Consider the following 24,278-nt stretch of genomic DNA (forward strand, 5'->3'; position numbering starts at 1 on the left):
TTCATGAGTGTATGGTCACGGTGAGCAATTATACTTTATGTTCAATCGTGTACGAACATTTTACTATTTCCATAACAAGACGACAATGCAGCTGTAAGATACAATAAAGTTGTAATTAAAGAATAATGGAATAACAGCTAATAACATGCAGACACGTAATACTATACTTTTGAAAAATACAAAGTTAAAAATTGATTTTAATGTCATCGTTTTCCAGTTTTTTTTTTAGCTTGTGATATGAACTATTTAGTATGAAAATAAAAGAAGAATTTGATGTGAAGCAACGATGCACTTTACATTTTGTGAAAAATACTTTTGGTGCATCGTTACATCCTTTTTTTTTTTCAACGTCTTCTTTTTTCTGAAAATTGAGGCCAGTGACCCTTTCCATTCTTTCTCACTCCGTCAGTGATGCCGCCGACCCAGTTTTTTTCTCAACTGAATAGCAATTTCAGTTGACGAACTTGTAGCTCTTCCTCATTTTTTCTGTCCATCTTTATTTTCTTTGCAGAGATAAGCAGCAACAGTAGCTTTGAAGTCCAATGAGGTGAACTGATTGTTTTTCTCATTTTACAACCTGTACAGTCTCTTATGTATAGTAGCCAATTACTGACTACAGTCAGACCAAGCAAGTGAAATACAAGTCTTAAACACTACTTCTTTGATCGGATCTTGATGCGATACAGTACATCAGTGAGTGCAACAGATCAATTCCTTCCATGCACTGGTTGTAATAGTGAACAATACTGGGCCATTCAACATTTACTTCTTTCTTTGTACAGTCCCATCTCTCCACTGCTGATCTTGGATGAGCACCAGCAAAAGTACTGACCAAATGAACAGGTTTGTCGTCGTACCATTTTACTGCACTCAAAATAATGTCTATTTCAGATAATGATAATAATAATGAGCGTATGGCATTGGTGGCTGGGAGACCCCTCGCGGGGCGGTTCGGCAGCCGCTCCACAAGTTCTTTAACGCCTCTACGGCGACTTGCGAGTGAATGAGGATGAAATTATGATGAAAGACACACAACACCCAGTCATCTCGAGGCAGAGAAAATCCCTGACCCCGCCGGGAACCGAACCCGGGAAGCGAGAACGCTACCGCAAGACCAAGAGCCGCGGACTTCTATTTCAGATGAATGGTCATCATAACTCCCTCGACCCCTCTTTTTTTCATCTCTCTGTCAGAAGTCAACGTACAACCTTTGAGCCGATTAGGTCTCACTGTTCCTAAATATTGAATGCCCACTTTTCTAGTTCAGCTACTGTCCGAACTCCTGTGAACCAGTTATCAAAGTACCGTTTGTGATACGTGTCTCTAGGTTTCACGGAAACCAAGCGAAGAACAACATTTCTACTCACTCCTACGCCATGTAGTCGTGCTCTGCTTTTCCTGAGTGTATCTCTGAATTATGTCCAATTCCGTTTGAATCACACGATGCAAATGCTTTATAACCCAATTTTTTAGGTTTACTTGTCATATAATTCAAGCTGTGTGTTCCTTGAAAGGAATCATTTGTTCGTCCACAGACAATGTTTCACTCGTGGGGATATTTTGAGAATTTTCAACCAGTGGCTCAAGAATGGATCTGATCTTATACAAATTGTCAGCTGGAACTATATTTTCGTTGTCATTGAAATGCAATCCTCATTTTAGCTGCTCCCACCAAGTGCGGCTTATTGTAACAGCAACTGTTGGATACCGAGAAGTAGTTGTTCCATACATACGAGACGATGGAAGTCTATACCTAGACTTGTACATACAACAGCCAAGAAGTTGTTCATATTCAAATTCATCGGTGATTATTGGTTTTGAAACGCCTTTGTGTACTGCTTATAAGTTGGTTTGTTATACAGCATTTTCTACAATTTTATCGTCTAAAAACTGTCTGAAATAGGTCACAGGTAGAATAGGTTGTCTGGTGCCCAAGGGATAGAACTCTTCCATGGTTGAATAGGACGAGTAATATGATTGGTAATACTTTTCCAATCATAGTCGACTTGAACTTCATTACTAACGTTCTCGTTATCGCTTTTATTATTCACAAGTACACCATTATCACCATCCTCTGCACTGTCACCACCACTCTCGGCGATAATTAAGTTTCTTTGGCGATTTTTTACTATCTCAGTATCGTCATCACCATCTAAAGCTAAGACGGAATCTTCTGATTGACACCCAGAAAGAGACTTAACTTCTTATTCTTCGTCTTTTCTTCAGTTTTGCATAGACCTTTTTGGGATCCATGTCTCTGTAACAAAGTGAGGTTATGACTCCATTAGTGCTACAGAGAAACGAACCTAAATTCATTCATAAAAGAAGCAACATATGTACGTACATGACCTGCTGTAGTTTAATAATGAAGAGAGATACGTACACGTATTACTAAGTAGTTCTGTTTCTTGAAACGTGAAAACAGTGTCAGTGTAAACAATAAAGTAGCAGCAGCACATAAAGCCGCCAAACGGATGAAGTCCACCATTCAATGCCGCTTACTGACTAAAATATTCACTTGGTGTCAGTACCAACATCCTAAATGTAAAGCAGCCATATTGTACGGCTCAAGTCCTTTGGTCAAGAAAGGAGTAACACTCTCGTAGGGCAATACGATGATGAAACTTGACATGACTTCAGAGTCTCAGTGGGCAGTAGAGGGATAATACCTCTAAAACTGTGTATCACCAAGGGACTCCATCCCAGATGTCTTCATTTTGAGCTCAACGCTTAGATAGTTCAGTTGATAGAGCGAAAGAAATTAAATGAGCGAGGCTAGAACCTCATACCAGCAGACAACTGTGGCCTCACATACGAGCAATCATCCTCCAGGTTGTACGCGGTATGTCCGTAGATCGCTCGTGTGCGTGCAAATAGCATATAGAAGCTATGGATTGTCGATCGTTCGTAATTCACAAGCAGTCAGACCAGTCACTCGTGTGTGGCAGTGAAGACGCGATCAGTTTCTCTGGTAAGAGAGGTTGTGTAGTTCTATTCCGTTTCCTATGGTCCAGTGGAGCACGGGCTTGACGTTAGAACTTCCAAAGTTATTCAGAGAGTCAGTGCAAGAGCTGTCATATTAAGAATGGATACCAGTATAAAAGCATTTATACTCAGGTTTTGCAGTGATCAGCATTTTGAAGATTGTGCTATAGAAGTATAATGCACGGAAAGTTAATACCAATAACCACAATAACACAGAGCTCCAGTTGGTGACTTCCGGTATTCAGGAATCAACTTGACGGGTTATTAACATTTTATTTTCCAAACAGAGTGAGACAATATTAAGGGAATTTTAATGAGATTTCTTTATGGCAAACCTACTCCAGAGTTACACTGAAGCCCTTTTGCCATATACACACACCAAAAAAAAGTTTTGCATCACCCCGGTTCCCAGAAGTCCTGAAGATAGACGCTGACTGTGGATATTGTATCACAGACACAGCCCCTTTGACTGTTCAGAGATGTCACTAAATCCGCCCAAAGATGTAAACAACCACGTATGAGCAGCGCCTATTTCACGGATGGGGTCTGACAGCCGATCGCTTCCAGTCATTCCACCAGGAAGGACGTACACTGCTCGTGTTGTCTGTAGTTCAACAATGCCTAGACGGTCAATACCGCGGTTCGATCGCTTCCGCATCGTTACTTAGTGCCAGGAAGGGCTCACAACAAGGGAAGTGTCCAGGTGTCTCCGAGTGAGCCAAAGCGATGTTGTTCGGTCATGGAGGAGATACAGAGAGACAGGAACTGCCGATGACGTGCCTCGCTCAGGCCGCCCAAGGGCTACTACTGCAATCGATGTCCACCACCTACGGATTGTGGCTCGGAGGAACCCTGACAGCAACGCCACCATGTTGAATAATGCTTTTCGAGCAGCCACAGGACGTCGTCTTACGTCGCAAACTGTGCGCAATAGGCTGCATGATGCGAAACTTCATTCCCGATGTCCATGGCGAGGTCCATCTTTGCAACCACGACACCATGCAGCGAAGTACAGATGAGCCCAACAACGTGCCGAATGGACCGCTCAGGATCGGCATCACGTTCTCTTCACAGATAAGTGTCGCATATGCCTTCAACCAGACAATCGTCGGAGACGTGTTTGGAGGCAACCCGGTCAGGCTGAACGCCTTAGACACATTGTCCATTGAGTGCAGCAAGGTATAGGTTCCCTGCTGTTCCGGTGTGGCATTATGTGGGGCCGACGTACGCCGCGGGTGGTCATGGATGGCGCCGTAACGGCTGTACGATACGTGAATCCATCCTCCGGCCGATAGTGGAACCATATCGGCAGCATATAGGCGAGGCATTCGTCTTCATGGACGACAATTGGCGCTCCCATAGTGCACATTTTGTGAATTACTTCCTTCAGGATAACGACGTCGCTCGACTAGAGTGGCCAGCACGTTCTCCATACATGATTCCTATCAAACATGCCTGGGATAGATTGAAAAGGGCTGTTTATGGACGATGTGACCCACCAACTGCTCTGAGGGATCTACGCCGAATCGCCGTTGAGTGGGACAATCTGGACCAACAGTGCCTTGATGAACTTGTTGATAGTTTGCCACGACGAATTCAGGCATTCATCAATGCCAGAGGACGTACTATTGGGTATTAGAGGTACTGGTGTGTACAGCAATCTGTACCACCACCTCTCAAGGTCTCGCTGTTGGTGGTACAACATGCAATGTGTGTTTTTCATGAGCAATAAAAAGGGCGGGAATGATGTTTATGTTGATCTCTATTCCAATTTTCTATACAGGTTCCGGAACTGTCGGAACCGAGGTGATGCAAAACTATTTTGATGTGTGTGGTATAATCTCTCTCTCTCTCTCTCTCTCTCTCTCTCTCTCTCTCTATATATATATATATATATATATATATATATATATATATATATATATATATATAGGGTGTCCCAGCTGTCTTGTCCACCCGAAATATCTCTGGAGCAATAACAGCTATTGGAAAACGACTTTCACCGGTATCAATGTAGGGCTGGGGCCCATGAATGTACATATTTGGAAACATTCTAAAACGAAAGCAGATGTGTTTTTTAACACAAACTTATGTTTTTTTAAATGGACCTCCTATATTTTTTCTTCAGCAATCCATAGCATGACAAAGCACATACAGAATGGCGTTGATTGCATCGCAATATTTCATTACATCCCGAGACATTGAGACGCGAAGTTGACGCTTGAAACACCCGACATGCGCTGCTAGCGCACGTCCTGAGGCTCAGGTGTGAACCCCATGCTGCCCGTAATCGCGATGTGATTGACATGTGTAATCACACCTCCATACTTATCAAGAGGGACACTTACTTGTCAATCACATCGCAATTACGGGCAGCATGGGGTTCACGCCTGAGCCTCAGGACGTGCGCTAGCAGCGCATGTCGGGTGTTTCAAGCGTCAACTTCGCGTCTCAATATCTCGGGATGTAATGGGAATATTGCGATGCAATCAACGCCATTGTGTATGTGCTTTGTCATGCTATGGATTGCTAAAGAAAAAATATAGGAGGTCCATTTAAAAAAACATAAGTTTGTGTTAAAAAACACATTTGCTTTCGTTTTAGAATGTTTCCAAATATGTACATTCATGGGCCCCAGCCCTACATTGATACCGGTGAAAGTCGTTTTCCAATAGCTGTTATTGTTCCAGAGATATTTTGGGTGGACAAGATAGCTGGGACACCCTGTATATGTATGTCTCTCTCCCATACAATTTAAAAACAGAATTGTGGGAACCAGCGGTGTTCCTGTCGATAACGTTTTTATAGAAACATCGAGATTGGAAAGCCATAATGTAAATACGAGTAGGTAAACTACTAAGGCTGCTCGGAAAATAAGGTCTGATCGGTCGCAAAATGGAAACCACTGTGAAAATCAAAAATGTTTTATTTGCAAGTTAGCTACACCCCTTCTAGCTACATCTCTGCATAGTAGCCGCTGCGACCTAAGCATTTGTCATAGCGCTTTACGTACTTTCCAACACCCTCGTCATAGAAGGAGCCGCCTGTGCTTTCCGACAGTTCTGTACGCTGGTCCACAGCTCACTGTCTGTGCCAAAATGTCTTCACTGCCAGCGGTTCATGTGAACAGAGGAGAAATTCAGTGGGAGCCAATTACGGCCTTTATTGTGGTTAATCAAAGACTTCCCATCGAAAACGCTGGGAGCATCTTCATTGCCACTGTAGAGTGCAGCTGAGAACTGTCATGAAGAAAGTTACACGTGACAGTCATATTAGGTAGGCTGCATGATATCAGACGAAATCTCTCACCAGACCGTCGTACTTGGCGGGAGACATTATTTTCTAGGTATCCTTGGGAGCTCACTGTGTGCTTAGAACTGAAAAGAGCGATGTGATGCGATCGACGGGCATACTCTCTAGTCCAAAACATATGCGCGAAGCTTCATCGGATTTTCACTGTGGTTCCCATTTCGCGCCCGATCGGACCTTACCTTCCGAATAGCCCTCGCAAAAGATTCTTAAATGGAAAAAAAGACTTTGAGATGAATTTGTGGAATAAGACTGGAAAAATGTGCACAACGTACTTCGCGATACTGAAAAATACAATATATCCTGCAACCACAGAATAAAGAAAAGCGTCACAAAACCAATTTAATACGTTTAAACTCCCGTTCCTTTTAAATCTTTTTCGAATACTAGTTTGCATACGCTGGTGAACTGCTAGTGCTACTAAGCATTTTCTACATTAGAACTTCACAACGCATTGTAGTTTGGAGTAGTTGAAATTACTAGGTAAAATATTCGTATGCGGCGGTGTCTAAGAGAGCTACCGATTGCGAGCAGTATTGCAGCAAAGATTGCCAGCGATATACGCTGATCAGCTGCCACTGCTGCTAAACATAAAAACAAACACCGTGCGAACCGTCCTCGAAGGCCCAACTGTACCGACCGGCCGCCATATTGTCCTCACCCCTAGCGTCAACGGATGGGATTTTTCCGTTACTGAGTGCACCCCGCTTGCCAACAGCACTCAGACCAGGACGGCGACCCATCCAAGTGCTAGCCAAGCCCGACAGCGCTTAACTTCAGAACAGTTCATTTTCCATATCAGAACTTCACAACGCATTGTAGTTCGCAGTAGTTGTAGAAATTGTGTGGTAAAACATTTGTATGCGGCGGTGTCGGAGAAAACTGCAGATTGGGAGAAGTATTGCAGCCGAGATCGCCATCGCCAGCTCGTGTTTGGGACCCTTAATCTGTCGAATTGGTGCAGCTACGAGGAGTGTTCAGTAAGTAATGCAACAAGTTTTTTTCTCGGCCAATTTCGGTTGAAAAACTGCATAATTCGTTGAGAGACATATTGTAATATTTCCACTCCAGTCCCTGTATTTTCATGAATTTCGAGAAATTCCGATAGGTGGCGACGCTATTCGTAGTTTGCAAAATGGCGTCTGTAACGGAGTTGCGTTCAGAGGAGAAAGCGGTCATTGAGTTTCTTTTTGCGGAAAACCAGAACAGGCAGCTGTTCATAGGCGCTGGCAGTGAACAAAAGCACGGCGAGTCATTGGGCGAGGCGTCTGTCATTATCGCGAAAACCTGCCCGATCTCCCGGATGCCAGCCGGCCGCACACAGGTGTAACTCCTGCAGTGTTGGAATGTGCGGACACTCATTCGAGATGATCTAGAGATCACAATCAAACATCTCGCTGCACAGTGGACGTCTCATTTGGTAGCGCTGAGACACTTGACTCCTAGTTGGCATATTCAAATTTGTGGGTTCCTCGCCGCCTAACAGAAGACCATAAAGAGCAACGAAGGACCATCTGTGCAAAGTTGCTTGCGCGTTACGAGGCTGATTGAGACAAGTTTTCACCTTACATTGTCACAGGCGATGAAACATGGATTCATCACTTCGAACCAGAAACAAAACTTCAATCCAGAAGTGGCACCACACCACCTCTCTGCCAAAGAAAAAGTTCAACTCGCACCGTCAATCTGTAAACTCATGGCGCCGATCTTTTGAGACTCTTTTAAGTGGGCTGTTCTGTTTGATGGCCCTCTCTATGTAATAACAATCAACTCCGACCTGTATTGTGCTACCCTCAGGAAACAGAAGAAATGACTTCAGAGTGTTCGTCGCCACAAAGATACAACGAACTTATCCTTCTCCATGACAACGCAAGGCCTCGCACGACTGTGCACCTGAGAGGAGCTCACAAAACTTTATTGGTATTTTCTTTTTGATCCACCCTACAGCCAGGATCTCGACTTTTCTGTTTGGCCCAATGAATGATGCACTCTGCGGGAAGCAGTACGTGGATGATGGAGAAGTTATTGATGCAGCAAGACGTTGGCTCCGGCTTCAACCAGTACAGTGGTACAGTACCATGCAGGCATACAGACCTTCCCAGTAACGTGGCCTCGTGCAGTCGCATTGAACGGAACCAAAAGAGTGGTAAACAATATGGTATATTGGAATCCTGGATAAAACCAACTTTCTTTTAAAAAAAATGTGTTGCATTGCTTATTGAATGCCCCTCCTATTATCATCCAAGACTTTACTTTTGTTCAAGTTTTGTGTTAATTTTATCACCTTGATTTCGGTTGCAATCGAAATTACTTTTGTGTTTGTGGATGACTCAGTGTAGATTAACAATCTGCGTTGTACATCTCAAGAAGATAGAAACCGTTGCTTATCTGCCTAGATATCACATGTAGATGTGTTTCCGTTAGCAGTTGTCCGCGCACTATTAAAGAAAAACATTTCGAAAGATAAGAAACACATCATCTTGGTTGCCTAGTCACGTGAGAAGAAGTTGAGTCGGGATACAAATTGTCAGTTTTTGATGAAATCCCTGTTCACTTGTAATAGAGCAATTTTTTCGTGTGGTGTAGGTTATTACGTTGCTATGAGAGACGTAGCACGTGTTCTAGGTTTGTGCTAAAGGTGTCATAATTGTAGTGCTGTTGGGTGTTATGCAATTCTGGCTCTAGTCTTGCAGACAGATGTGAGCTGTGTTCTCTCGTACTCACCGGGAGCTATTTTCTGAACGAAGTACATTGTGTGCTGCAGTGCTGCGTAGTTATGGCAGTACTGATTCGACGCGACACAACCCCAATCCAGCGCTAAGGTCTTTCTGTGAAACTGGGGGAAATAGTTCTACTGTACGTCCGATAAGTCCACGTACCCCTCGGCCAAAAGGGCGTATTGTGTACTGAAACATTTATATATAAAATCTGTATATGCGGCGTATTTGTATGTAAACCATCGTGCCTCACACAGTGATTTATCTGTCTTCGTTGACATCTAGCGGACCTTCTCAGGAGCTATGAATCGAAAAGGTTCCTCAGCAATTTTGCGCAATTGTTAATGTCTTGTGCCGATTTAGAGCCATATGGGACTTGGTTGTATCCCGTAATGAGTTGCTTGGCGTGATAAGGTCCTGGCTTTGGGGTGACCATTTGAATGGGGGCTGGAGGTGTTGCAGAACGACGCCCAATCCAGCGACCTCACGAACGTGAATGGCAGTTGGAGCCCCATCTTGCTGCAGTCACGAGCTGATGTATTAACCATGTTCGTAACATATCCAAATAAGAATTTCCATTCACGTATCCTTTAAAAAATGACTGGAACAGCTATTGTAGTAACATCCCTGCCTATATCACAACATGAGGCGAGTTTCTTTCCTACTCTTGCACGTCATTGGGGTTTTACTTTGGCCAGCTAGCCACATTACTTCTGTGTAAATTGCGATATGTAGGAGATTCATCAGGAAACAACACTCTGGAAGTCTAGGTCAAGACACATATTTTGGAAATTACTGCCAACAAAGCAAGGCAGGCTGCAACTCCCTAATTTATGACGTTTTCGGATAATTCATTCACAAACATCGGTCCAAATCTTTCCATTTTCAGATCTGTTGTAATGAGGTCATGGTTTGTTGAACATTTTACTTCAGTTCAGCTGCCTTTTGCGAATGGATTTCATTGGAGACTCCTCAGTTGACCGAGCGATGGCGGTAAACGCTTCCTCTCGCGTTTTCGTAACGTTACAACGTTTAGAAAATACACTTTTCTTCCAGTTCTCTAAGAGCACGCATTGTCTGTCATTTTTTGCCCTGTCTGTTCGTCGAATGTTCACGCACAGAAACACCGCTAACTGCTCTTCTAGGGTGTAACAGTGTTCACTCACATCAACAGTGGCCTCACAACCGAATTAATGTGATACTGAAACAGAACATACGTTCCTGACAACGGTGCCTAGCGTATGCTTCGATGCCAGTAAAACAATTGTTTATTTCCCCAACCATGCAAAGTCAAAAGGGGCCGGCAGGAGCAGGGAAAAAGTCTCGATACTTTTCAGTTGATGGTTTCACTCTTCACCTGGTAATAATACATAACATTTTTATTATTTGCCCAAAAAATTTTAGCGTATGATGCATTTCCAGTGCTTCCAACAGGTGGAATCACAGGCACCAGCTGGCCAACAACTAAACGAGTAGTGCGAGTGCTTCGCCAACCGTAGCAACGTTTCGTTCATTAAACAATTCGTTCATATGTTTTCATGATTCAACTTGATTGTCTTTTGCCCGCATCTCGTGGTCGTGCGGTAGCGTTCTCGCTTCCCACGCCCGGGTTCCCGGGTTCGATTCCCGGCGGGGTTAGGGATTTTCTCTACCTCGTGATGGCTGGGTGTTGTGTGCTGTCCTTAGGTTAGTTAGGTTTAAGTAGTTCTAAGTTCTAGGGGACTGATGACCATAGATGTTAAGTCCTATAGTGCTCAGAGCCATTTTGATTGTCTTTTTTCTTAAAACAGTTTAACCCCTTTTATCAGCAATTAATATTGCTGCTGCTGCTGGTGCCAGCAGCAGCAATCCATATAGTGATAGTATGTGACTTTTGGAGTCACAGGACATCAAACGAAAGAAAAAAAAAATGAAGCAGTCTTCAGTCTGCCCTTTCGAGCCTGCTGTGGCTGATCGAAACGATGGAATTAACTTTCACTTGTCAATTCCTTTGTATTCACTGTGAGCTAACCCGTTACAGCAGGGGTGCACAGACCGCATCCCGCATGCGTCCTGCCTGTCATCGTTCATTCGTGTAATTTTTTCGTTTTTGTACTTATCTTTCATTCTCTCCCGAAATGGAGAGAATGGGCGCGTGTAAGACTTATTTCTTTTGAACCCAATCTAACTGGCAATAGGGCAGAGGTATTCCAGTCCGGAATAATTAGTCTCACGGCACGATATTTTTAAACTTGAGACCCTTCCGTTGTCAGAGTTAAGGAGTTTGCGGTCTTCGGCACTAGAAAATCTTGTAGACCCCTGCTTGAGAGCACTGAGAAGGTATGAAATTGTTGTTCACAGTTTTATAAGCGAGCCAACTAAGGTATCATACATTTCTTTCGGTATTTTTATTAATACGATATTGGTAGAATGTTTTATACATTGTGATAGTACGATATCAGGGCTGGAACTTAATCAGTAACGGAAAAGGGACCACAAAAGAATTTATGCTTTTGAGATACAGGAGGTTGCTGAGAATGTCATGGATGGATAAACGAAGCAACAAATCAATCCCTCAAGCGCCAGGGCGGAGAAGAGGTGTGTCCAGTATTTGTTTTCTTCAAATCCTGCAGTTCTTCGTCCACATATTGGGACGACAGGAGGATATGTTTTAAAATATGATCATCCAAGGCAATGTTTGAGAAACAGATTGAAGAGAAGACTACCGAGATGATAAATGGAGTAGATTAAGGATAAGACAAACCAAACGTTGGACCAGCTACTCTGAGATGCAGAAGACCGGGAACAGTTGATGAGGATCGTTTGACGGATGGGTCACCAACTTTCAACTGTGAAAGACGGACTATTGATGATGACAGTGTCCGCGTTTAAGGGGACTTCTGGGACACCCTGTCGGATGAATACTTGCACAAGTTTCTCCACTTACTCGTCGCTGACTCTTTTACGAAAACGTGATACTGATACTGCATTAAATTTGAAACACATCGAAAAGAGGTTACAGATCCATTATTACAATTTTTGTACATGAGCAAGAGCGTAAACATGGAAAAATTTTATTCTGCGTACAAATCGCTGGTATGGTCCTTGTAATTGCTAAACTAATACCGAAAATAAATGATTCTGATTTGTACCTTTACATTAGACACCACGTACACAGGAATACATTTTCCATTAGTTTGGGATTGTACTTCATATTGTGCTCCCAGATTAACTGAAAAACTTCTCCGGCGTTAAAAGAATCAAATTAAAGGAGCTTAAAGCCGTAATCTATCCAGTTAAGTATAGTGGCCCGCGTTCAAACTGTGTTCAGTTTCAATACGGCATAGTCCGTGCAACTAATGATCATACGTACGAATTAGGTAACTGTTAAATGCAGTGCTTCCCAAACTGTGACAGTACAAACGCTGAAATATACATTGTAGCTATATATAGGTGAGATAACCAACAAGTTGATCATTTGATTGAAACGGCGCAGCCTATTGTCACTATTACACCGTATATAAAATTAGGAAATGACATGAAAATGATGGCAAGGAGAAAAATGTTTTTTGAACGGACTATGTTTTGCGATTATTATCCAGGACGATAACACTTAATGTTGAACACCGATTAGAGACAGTGTAAATAAGGATTAGTGGCATGTCGTCGAAAAATTCAGCTTACATCATATTAAACACACAAAGAGCTGCCGAAAAGTGAGTTATTTATTTTTCGCGTTAAGCCGTCAAACGAGCTGCATTTTAAGGTGCACACCGTCGAATATTAGAGAGAGTTTATATTTGCCTACCACATTAATAAGCTGCCACGGACAGGGTTGCGCGATAACTGCTGGTCAGAATATCGATCGCTAATGGCCGCCTGATGGTGCGTGTAAACACGGAGTTAGCCACATCGCAGGAAAAGGGGGCCGCTGTACCATTACACTTTGCCTCGTCATGGGCATGGCAGCAACAGCTTCTCAGTATTAAGCAAAGTTTATTGTTCGATCTCATTAGTTACCAACATATAAAAAATTGAAATTAAATCCAGTGTTCTTGTCATTCGTTGCTCTCTAACATACCTACTCAACAGGAACGTTAATTTGTTACATCCATTCATGGGAGTGCTACTCGCAAAGCAGTGATATAAACCGTGGAAAGTGTTTATGAATTACTATATTTTTGTAAAAACCTGACAGCCGGCCGCTGTGACCGAGCGGTTCTAGGCACTTCAGTCTGGAACCGCGCGACCGTTACGCTCGCAGGTTCGAATCCTGCCTCGGGCATGGATGTGTGTGATGTCCTTAGGTTAGTTAGGTTTAAGTAGTTCTAAGTCTAGGGGACTGATGACCTCAGATGTTAAGTCCCATAGTGCTTAGAGCCATTTGAACCATTTGAAAAACCTGACATTTTCTCCTTTCGTTATTATTGTTCCGCCTATTAACAATTCACGCGGCCATGCCCACACATTTTGGGAGCCTACATATGAGCTTTGCTTTGTTTTGTTTTGTTTTGTTCCATCGGCTACCTCCACTGCTATGCCACTACTGCTTGAGCTTCATCCGTAAAGGTCTTTCCAACCAGGTATTGTTTCAGTTTCTGAACAAATTGGACTTAACGATAAATGCCTACAGCTAAAAGTTCTTGTATATCGCTCGTAGCGTGTGAATGACCGTTGCCAAGCTCTTAACAAAATCTCTCGTCATAGTATTCAATTCTTTTTTGTTTTGTTGCCTGTACCCTGAAGCAGATTTTTAGCATTTCGCAGCATAAATTGGCAGTAACTGTGAGATATCGCAAATAATATTCGACATGAAGCTGGTATTTCCTCTCCCAGAAATTTATACCCGCGATTCTATGCTGCTGTCTGAGGAGTTGTTTACTAAATATTGTGATTTTGTCTGTCATTCTAGCTATTGTCGCCTCTTCACAAATCTGTGGTGTACTGCTCCAGTTACATCGCCAGGAGCAAACGGTCCATTCCTAATTAATCTTTTGACTGAATTTTCTCATATTCAGAAATCAAAAGGAGTGATCGGTTTTACTTGGTAAAAACTCTCTAAAACCAAGATTGCATAAATATTTCTTTATTTACAACAACTGGTTTCGACAGACTTTGCTGTCATCTCCAGGTCTTCAAAAATTTTTGTAATAAAACTTGTTCTTTTTGAGTTGGACACTCACTCCAAAGTGCCACATTATTGGATAAAATGTAGAACATTATACGAAAGTTTCTCATAAATAAAACATTAAAAAATCCACCTGTACACATGACAATTTCCGTATATTTAGCGCGCACAGATGGTTGTTATGTATTAAAAATCATAGGACCAATAAAATGCACAGTAGTTCATCTGTTTATGTTAGCAGGACATAATCTAATCGTTGGAGATCCACCTTAGACGGCGTATAAGGTACAACTCAGTCAGGCTGACTTCGCCTGATCGTCTGGTTTGTTTGAACACTTTATTTGAATTCTATTTAAAATTTGTGGGCCAAAATGAAGCGTCAAATGAACTTACACTGGCTGACACCTGACCAACTGTGGGACCTAGTGTTGGCTACGTGGGAGAGTCTCACAGATGATGAGACATATTTCCAGAGACTGGCAGCCTGTTTGCCCCGTCGGATGAGGCAGGTAATTGCTGCCAGTGGTGGGTGGGCCTCATATTAGTCTCATCCCTGACACGAAACTTTTCTCGTCTCATATTACTCCACTACGATAGTAATGGTGTCTTAATGTGAGACAGTCATAGAATACACTTAACAGCGACCATTATAACAATATTATCTTCCTTACTGCGTCTCCAACATTTGCGGCGTTTATTAATGTAAAAGCAGTGCAGTAAGGACAGAATGACTCTTTGTTCAAGTTAAAATTCGTCAGGCGCTCAAGGATTGCGTTCTATGTACTGTGCCCATTTCTCTCTGTTAGTCTTCCGAGACGCGACCACTGTAGAATAGGCATTTAGTGTCTTCTTCAGATTGCACATCTTAAACATTGTCCTCAGTTAAATTTGAATCTGACCCTGTATGACTGGAAGATTATGTTTCCTGTGTTTTTTCTCTTTATTTTCAAGGATAAAGCTTTGGTTCCTGCCTGCTTTGCGTCCCCTACAGCTTTCTACTCTTTGAATTCTGTGGCTTGGTTCTAAAAGAGCCAATGTCAAAAATCTTGGTTTTAAGTTGTAAGCTTCTGAATATTTTCTGTCATTTTCTGACTACTATTAATAATATATTTGGGGCTATTTGTTACTATCATTGTAGTAAATTAGCTTAACTAAAGCTTATTTTTAAATAATAAATTTCTAGAATTTTTAACTTCAAAATTAAGGGACTTGAGAGTACATTGGCCCTTTTTAACATCATGAACTATCTTAAATTATTTGACAGTGACCCTTTGGACATTATGGTCAGGTACACCAAATAACCAGAAACAGGTAATTTTAAGATAAATATTTCTTTGTACTCGTTAATTAAATCACTTTATTCGTTCCTCAAGAATTTAATAACTGATAGCAACTGTTACATGTTCCAAAAATTACATTTTATCACCATAGATCATGAAAACACTGTTTGCTCTCGTAATCAGGGGGGAAACTGTTTATTCACATTTTTTAATATCAAACAAATAATTTGTATATACTATGGTTCATACTGTAAAAGGGGGGAGAAAAAAATATATCACTTCGTAAGATATCTCACTGTGTATTGGCTCTCAGGTAATTGATGAACTGCATGTAGAATGGACGATTGCTTACATTGATGTATGGAAGGTGATCCCTTAAGTCCTTTAATTTCTTTTCTGAAACGGGTATGATGGCATCAGAAACAGGTGCAAATTTTGGCATAGACAAGCATAGAGTTTTCTTTCTATTCAGATATATCATCTTGAATGGTTCTTCTGAGGAGTAACTGTGTTTGTAGGAGGCAATTCCTGGCTTACCTGAGTGATACTTCCTCCATTTTATCTTGTTCCAAAACAATAGGATTCCCTTCAGTGTTAATTTTCTTGATCAGATAATGACTTTTCATCAAGTCTTTAAAGTTGTAGAAGTCCTTTTGTTCCAGCTCTATTGCAGTTATGGGTGGCTTTCGGAGAACCGTGCATATCAATTTGGCCCAGTCTCTTGGCAGTTCTACTTCAACGGTTGTTTTCTTTGTCTTCTCAGTGGCTGCTTGATTTGAGTCAGCTTCCAAGTGAGTATGTCCAACGTCAGTAAACTTGTGGCTGATTTCGAAACGTCTTCCCTGAATCGTCAATTCTTCCACTACTCACAGAAACATGATGGCAATAAAAATATGTGTTTTGTCCGGTACACGAATCACTGTACAGGTGTACCTCAACAATTTCGTCGGGCAGTTTCATCAAATAATAATATAGACAAGAAACTATTTCTTGGCCATCTCTTCCTGCCACTGTTGCATTCCAAATGTAACATACTGGAGAACATTCCTTATGTCTCTTTACACAGATGGTCAAGTTGAAGGTCCAAAGTTGTCTTTTGTAAAATGCCACACCATAGCGTAGAAAAGGAGTGGGTAGACACTGGAATTTTGCTCAGCTTCCTTTTTATCACTGTCTTTCTGATCGTTAGCAGTCTGAGCTAAATCCAAATGTTGCTGACGTTCCACTTCAACCTTACAACGTTCAGCATCATCAGTACAATTCTTGAGTAACATGACGTATTTGTCACATTTTGCACAAGTGTCAGTCTTCGGTTTGTGGAAGCTAAGATTGAAATAGGTCACAAAAACTCTTCGATAACACGCTTCACTTCTTGTCTTCATACCTTTGGTTTGGCAAAATTCTTGACAGAGCCGGTACATTGCTGAAATACTCTAATCTGGAGATAAACATTTTTTAGAAGAATGAGATCGAGAATAATGGCTTTTGTAGGAAGGAAACATGTTATGTGTTCCTTTATTAAATCAATGTCATCAGATCGAACTTTCGAATGATTTGAATGTGTTCCACGTCCATCTTCAGAACACACACCTCGTTCAGAGCCCCGTTTTTTCTCCACAATTACTCTTACCTTCTTCTGTGTTAAATAAAATGTACTAAAGAACATATTCTGACATACTTCTATCTTAGTCTGCAAGGAAGGACTGTAAAGAAAGTATTTTCTGGAATATTTTCGCTTGCTTGCAGTTCCTTCCTGTTTGTTCCTTAAACGCTCCACATGTTTCTTTTCCTCAGACACATGGTTAGCTATGAACTGATTTTGAGCTTCTGGGGACAATTTGTAATATTCTATGAACATTTTGTCTCTATCATCGTCATTTACTTTTCCTCCGCAATTTTTCTTCTGATATCTCCCAACAGAGCAACACTGAAGAGCCAAAGAAACTGGTACACACGCCTAATATCGTATAGGGCCTTCGCGAGCACGCAGAAGCGCCGCAACACGACGTGGCATAGACTCGACTAATGTCTGAAGTAGTGCTGGAGGGAATTGACACCATGAATCCTGCAAGGCAGTCCATAAGTCGTAAGAGTACGAGGGGGTGGAGATCTCTCCTGAACAGCACGTTGCAAGGCATCCCAGAGATGCTTACGTACGTGTCACCTGCCAGATTCTTATCTAGACGTATCAGGGGTCCCAGATCACTCCATACCCAGCTCGATACAATTTGAAACGAGATTCGTCCGACCACGCAACATGTTTCCAGTCTTACATCGATGCTGACGGGCGCAGGCGAGGCGTAAAGCTTTGTGTCGTGCTGTCATCAAGGGTACATGAGTGGACCTTCGGCTTCGAAAGCCCATATCGTTGATGTGTCGTTGAATGGTTCGCACGCTGACACTTGTTGATGGCCCAGCATTGAAATCTGCAGCAATTTTAGGAAGTGTTGCATTTCTGTCACGTTGAAGATTCTCTTCAGTCGTCGTTAGTCCCGTTCTTGCAGGATCTTTTTCCGGCCGCAGCGGTGTTGGAGATTTGATGTTTTAGCGGCTTCCTGATATTCACGGTACACTCCTGAAATGGTCGTACGGGAAGATCCCCACTTCATCGCTACCTCGGAGATGCTGGTCCCATCACTCGTGTGCCGCCTATAACACCACGTTAAAACTCACTTAAATCTTGATAACCTGCCTTTGTAGCAGCAGTATTCGATCTAACAACTGCGCCTGACACTTGTCTTATATAGGCGTTGCCAACCACAGCGCTGTATTCTGCTTGTTTACATATCTCTGTCTTTGGATACGCATGCTTGTACCAATTTCTTTGGCGCATCAGTGTACAATGATGGCTTACTTTAGTCAGAATCTAGCTGTCTCACATTAGCGAACTCTACCGTGATAGGCACCTTTCCTCTGTATTTAAAAATTATTTTTACTAACGATGGGATCAGTTGGGCAGGATACAAACAGTGTCAATACAGGGTGTTACAAAAAGGTACGGCCAAACTTTCAGGAAACATTCCTCACACACAAATAAAGAAAAGATGTTATGTGGACATGTGTCCGGAAACGCTTAATTTCCATGTTAAAGCTCATTTTAGTTTCGTCAGTATGTACTGTACTTCCTCGATTCACCGCCAGTTGGCCCAATTCAAGGAAGGTAATGTTGACTTCGGTGCTTGTGTTGACATGCGACTCATTGCTCATTGCTAGCATCAAGCACATCAGTACGTAGCTCAACAGGTTAGTGTTCATCACAAACGTGGTTTTGCAGTCAGTGCAATGTTTACAAATGCGGAGTTGGCAGATGCCCATTTGATGTATGGATTAGCACGGAGCAATAGCCGTGGCGCGGTACGTTTGTATCGAGGCAGATTTCCAGAACGAAGGTGTCCCGACAGGAAGACGTTCGAAGCAATTGATCGGCGTCCTAGGGAGCACGGAACATTCCAGCCTATGACTCGCGACTGGGGAAGACCTAGAACGACGAGAACACCTGCAATGGACGAGGCAATTATTCGTGCCGTTCACGATAACCCTAATGTCAGCGTCAGAGAAGTTTGCTGCTGTACAAGGTAACTTGGACCACGTCACTGTATGGAGAGTGCTACGGGAGAACCAGTTGTTTCCGTACCATGTACAGCGTGTGCAGGCACTATCAGCAGCTGATTGGCCTCCACGGGTACACTTCTGCGAATGGTTCATCCAACAATGTGTCAATCCTCATTTCAGTGCAAATGTTCTCTTTACGGATGAGGCTGCATTCCAACGTGATCAAATTGTAAATTTTCACAATTAACATGTGTGGGCTGACGAGAATCCGCACGTAATTGTGCAAGCACGTCATCAACACAGATTTTCTGTGAACGTTTGGGTAGGCATTGTTGGTGATGTCTTGATTGGGCCCCATGTTCTTCCACCTACGCTCAATGGAGCACGTTATCATGATTTCATACGGGATACTCTACCTGTGCTGCTAGAACATGTGCCTTTACAAGTACGACACAACATGTGGTTCATGCACGATGGAGCTCCTGCACATTTCAGTCGAAGTGTTCGTACGCTTCTCAACAACAGATTCGGTGACCGATGGATTGGGAGAGGCGGACCAATTCCATGGCCTCCACGCACTCCTGACCTCAACCCTCTTGACGTTCATTTATGGGGGCATTTGAAAGCTCTTGTCTACGCAACCCCGGTACCAAATGTAGAGACTCTTCGTGCTCGTATTGTGGACGGCTTGATACAATACGCCATTCTCCAGGGCTGCATCAGCGCATCAGGGATTCCATGCGACGGAGGGTGGATGCATGTATCCTCGCTAACGGAGGACGTTTTGAACATTTCCTGTAACAAAGTGTTTGAAGTCACGCTGGTACGTTCTGTTGCTGTGTGTTTCCATTCCATGATTAATGTGATTTGAAGAGAAGTAATAAAATGAGCTCTAACATGAAAAGTAAGCGTTTCCGGACACATGTCCACATAACATATTTTCTTTCTTTGTGTGTGAGGAATGTTTCCTGAAAGTTTGGCCGTACCTTTTTGTAACACCCTGTATAAGAAAATTTGTCAGATCAGATCTGCCATGTTTGGATGTGTATTCTAAATTACCAGTTCTTAATTTAATGAGTGTGACTCTTTAAGAAGATTGTGTCAGAGTTCTCTTCTACTTACTTGTTGTTTAAGAGAGGTTTTATCATAATTTTTTTTATTTGTTGCTGGCACTGATTCTTTGGGCTAGCAAGAATTGAAAGTTTAGTCATGTCAATCTATGGTTAAAATTTAAAGAGGATTATTTTCATTTAACAACCTCTTATGTTCAGGGATACGTGGTGATTACTGTATTTCATTTTGTGCTATCATGTGCACAAAAAATTAATGTGATCATTCAAAGGATAAATGATGCAAGAATAGCGGACCCACCCATCCATGTGAGTCTTTTCCTATCCAAACTGCCCGCCCACACAATTCCAAGGTTGTATCGAGTACACTGTAAAAGTTTCGCTGGGAAGCGATCTCTCTCCGTGCGATTTCCATGAAGAATGGCATTTGTGGTCGTCAACTTGCTTCGGACGAAAACGTGCACGCCAGCTAGAATAATGATTCCAAGTTTCTGGGTTTCTGCTTGAGTTCATGTTGTCATTTTTCTTCCACATTATTTCGATAACCTTTTTAGTTGTTTTTTAATGGGGTCTGTCGCAGTTTTCGTTGTTCACTGTTTGGTCTCCACCAGTGGTCTCTATGTAAGAGATCACTGACTCAACAAGAAACCGCGAAATGATGCGCGCTGCCCACTGGCATCGCCCTTGAGACTGCTTTTCGGTGCTGTTAAAGAATAAGTCACAGAAATGCAAGACCAGCAAAAATGCTATTCCAAACCAAGAAAAAAGACAGTTAAAAGAAAGGATAATGTCGCGAGAAAAGAACGACGTAGTAGGCACTTAAAGCTAGAAGGGAGCGGTGAAGTTGAACTCGGCAACTACTCAAAGAGATGTACGTTCCTATAGCGTATATATATAATACGTTATGCGCGAGTTAACCTCGCGCTGCTTATATAGTCTCTCGGCAGGTAATGACAGTTGCATATTAACACATTGTCTGTTGTCTAGAGAAGTAGTGAAATCCATATGGACGAAATTATCACGCGTGTCCTGCCACCCACCGACTTAGTGTTATGAGTACACTCTTTTACAGACTTTGCAATCATTCAATAAAAAGGAAGTAATCTACACCGAAAAACAACAGAAAATGCATCAACTCTGTGCCCTTTGCAATGAAACACAGTTTGGGAGCCACTGTAGTACTATGCAAAAAGTACACCAGACTTCAGTGGCTTGCTATTACTACTTCTACACACAGAGAGAGAGAGAGAGGGGGGGGGGGGGGCTGCGCTCCCGGCAATGTCCTTCCTGGCAGGGTATTTGATTTACTCGGCCTTGGGAGTCGCTCACCGGAACGTGGTGCCATTTTCCTGGCAGATGCGCGTCGTTGCTGACGGCCGGTACTCCACGAGTTCCCGTCCATAGCACAGTTCTATAGTGTGCGGAACAATTGCTGCCTGTGAAAGGTTGTTTCTTGAACACTCTCCCAAGTCTTCGACGTATTTCCTTTTCGATCAATGTACTGTTTCCTGTGTTTTCCCAATGAGTGGATTCAACCACGGGATTGCAATTCTGAAAGATCTACAATCTGTCCACCTACGGATGCCACAACCTTTTTCCCAGCCACGAATTTCTTTAGATGTGCGAAAAGGTCGAATTAGGTGAGTCCTAAATAGGTTGAATAATGCTGTTTCAACAGCTAATACTTCAAATAACCCAGTTTTTCCGCTGCCTAAGCACCTTTATGGACAGGTGCGTTGCCTTGATGAGATTTGATTTTTTTCTCTCTTTTTCAATCCAGGACTCTTCTCGTGTTCATTTTCATTAAGCAAATCTAGAAGTCGTGGATAGCATTGCCACAGTTATCGTTATTTTCTTGACAGGGAAATCATTAAGATTCCTCTGTGTCTCTAGATACAATGACAATAGCTTTCCACATATAAATTCGATTTTGCGTTTTTTAACATGACCACGTGTTCTACCCACCGTTTTGATTTCGTGTTCGTTTCTAACGTTAAGTCAGGAATCTAGGTCTCAACCACAGCAACAACTCACCTTTTAATAGGCGCTCGAATGTAGCTTACACTTTGTAGTGGTGGTAGTGGTAGATCCGTGATCACTTTCACAAGGAGATTGGAAATGTGGTGTTTAAGAACAAACGTAATTCATACACACACACACATGGTATGAATTATTTACTCGACGGTGTGCTATTGTACTTTTTCCTTTCTTGACCAGTGGCTACAATTTTGGGAGCATTTCGTGTGAACTGTCCTCGAGACCAGTACAGTTACGTAGAATTCAGCCTCTGATTTCTTAAATTTTAAATATCCAAAATGTGAAAAAAAACCTGTTCGTGATAAACCGCCAAAGTCAAGGAATTTTATGTCAACATGGTATTCGGTTACCCTTTTAAACTAATAATAATTTCCAGTTATTAGAAGTGCATACCTCCAACTGTTCTAGCTAGAAAAATTCTGAACAGAAAGAGACCCAATGAGCATATTTCTCTCAAATCAAGTGTACTGCTAATGTCGCCACTCATTTTTGGTCTTCAGTCAGTATCTAACACAACTACGACCGGACATGGTGCAATGGCAGGTTACTGTACCCACACAGGGAAGGACAAATGTTCAAATCCTCGTCAGTCCATCCAGATTTAGGTTTTTCGAGGTTAACCTAAATCGTTTAAGGCAAATGCCGTTCCTATGAATAGGATACGGCCGATTTCCATCGTCTAGCTTATCTATAATAGTTTTACTAGTGTTCACTATGAGTTGGGCATATCACACAATCAATTTCACGTTATGAATATTTCGCTGGTATTTAAGATTTAAAATTTACCAGCTTTATACTAGTAATCAACTGCTGCAATCACTGCTGACAGAGCACGGAGATGCCTATGTTGTGAGCTATTCCCCTGGCCTGTTCAGTTAGACTTTGGTCGCACTTTGGTGAGTTATATGTATTCAGGTAAGAGTAGATGCATATAGTGATTTCAATTTCTAGTATTTTAGGAACCCACTTCCTCCGAAACAGGTGTAATGATGCTTCAAAGTCGAAGTTAAAAATACAAGAACTTCTTTTACAGGACGGTCACAGCATGGATAAACAGGGACGTACAAATCTACTCAAGGGCGTAGTAGGACACCATCCATACAGCAGTGAGATTAGCACTACAGAAAAGAGTGCTAAGTCGATCTCGGCACATACAGAACTAACGGCGCACGAAAACCCATACGTGATACCCTTACGCTGCACCCCTCCTGCCCGTTCTCCACTCTCAACCCACTGCCTATGTTGTGAGCTATTCCCTTGGCCTGTTCAGTTAGACACTCTAAGCCAGCAATCATCTGCGAAAATTGCAAGTTAAAATGGGGCCGCCTATCGGAGCACCAGTGAAAGAAGCCATCGAGAAGTCGAGTAAAATGAACTGGAACCGCCACGGCTCATTCTGTGGGTCATGAACTACACACTTACGCGGTTTCCTTGATCCAGTGGACTCTAAAAAGGAACCGTGCTGCAATTTAAAATCCCGTGATTCACCCTTTGTGCGCCCCGTCCGGACATCCTCGCTTGTTTTCCTCAGTAAAGGAGAATGCCTTCCTTTAAAAGAACGTGATCCGGACATCCTCGCTTGTTTTCCTCAGTAAAGGAGAATGCCTTCCTTTAAAAGAACGTGATCGATTTCCTTCTTCCTCCTAGCCCTATCCGGGATTGCACGTCTGTATGTCTAATTACCTCTTCATGGACGCGTCATTAATATAGTTATTTTTTGTTTAGAGCACAATTACATGGAACTTGTTGCGGCAAAAAGTAATTGGTACACCATATTTTTCGGAAGATTTCATCATTTTCAGCAAGTATTTTTTCCCCTTTACGTATTTATAGAACTCGCATACTTGTCAGCCTGTAGCTAAACTGGCGCTGTAAGATTGATTCCCTGCAAGCAGTCGATTTCTCAATCAGTCCGCTGGGCTGACATCAACGAAAATACTCCTTTCACAGTGGCGTCGTGTGCTTATTTTGCAAAATCTGGACAAATTGGGTCGGACGGATGGTAACCCTATCCATGGAGTACATTCGAGTGTAAGGTTTCATAAAGTTTAAGTTTTGTGGCTGTAGTGTGATGTTTACAAGTGACAAAAAGGTATAACGACTGTAATGTTTTTGATTGCTATTTTTTTAGTATGTGATTACTTTAAGGAATAAATTACTTGTGTTGTTGACTTTACGCCGTGTACAGTAACTGTTCACATTAGTTGGAAGTTTCATTGTT

At 42.3% G+C, this 24,278-nt stretch overlaps 1 protein-coding gene across 8 annotated transcripts in view; it reads left to right on the forward strand.

Moving 5' to 3' along the window:
- Positions 1-24,278, forward strand: part of LOC126174783 (tyrosine-protein kinase Src64B) — a 264,444-nt gene that overhangs the window by 100,358 nt on the left and 139,808 nt on the right. The gene's annotated exons all lie outside the window — the stretch shown is intronic.

The sequence above is a fragment of the Schistocerca cancellata genome, chromosome 3 (assembly GCF_023864275.1).
Source record: "Schistocerca cancellata isolate TAMUIC-IGC-003103 chromosome 3, iqSchCanc2.1, whole genome shotgun sequence".
Taxonomy (NCBI): domain Eukaryota; kingdom Metazoa; phylum Arthropoda; class Insecta; order Orthoptera; family Acrididae; genus Schistocerca; species Schistocerca cancellata.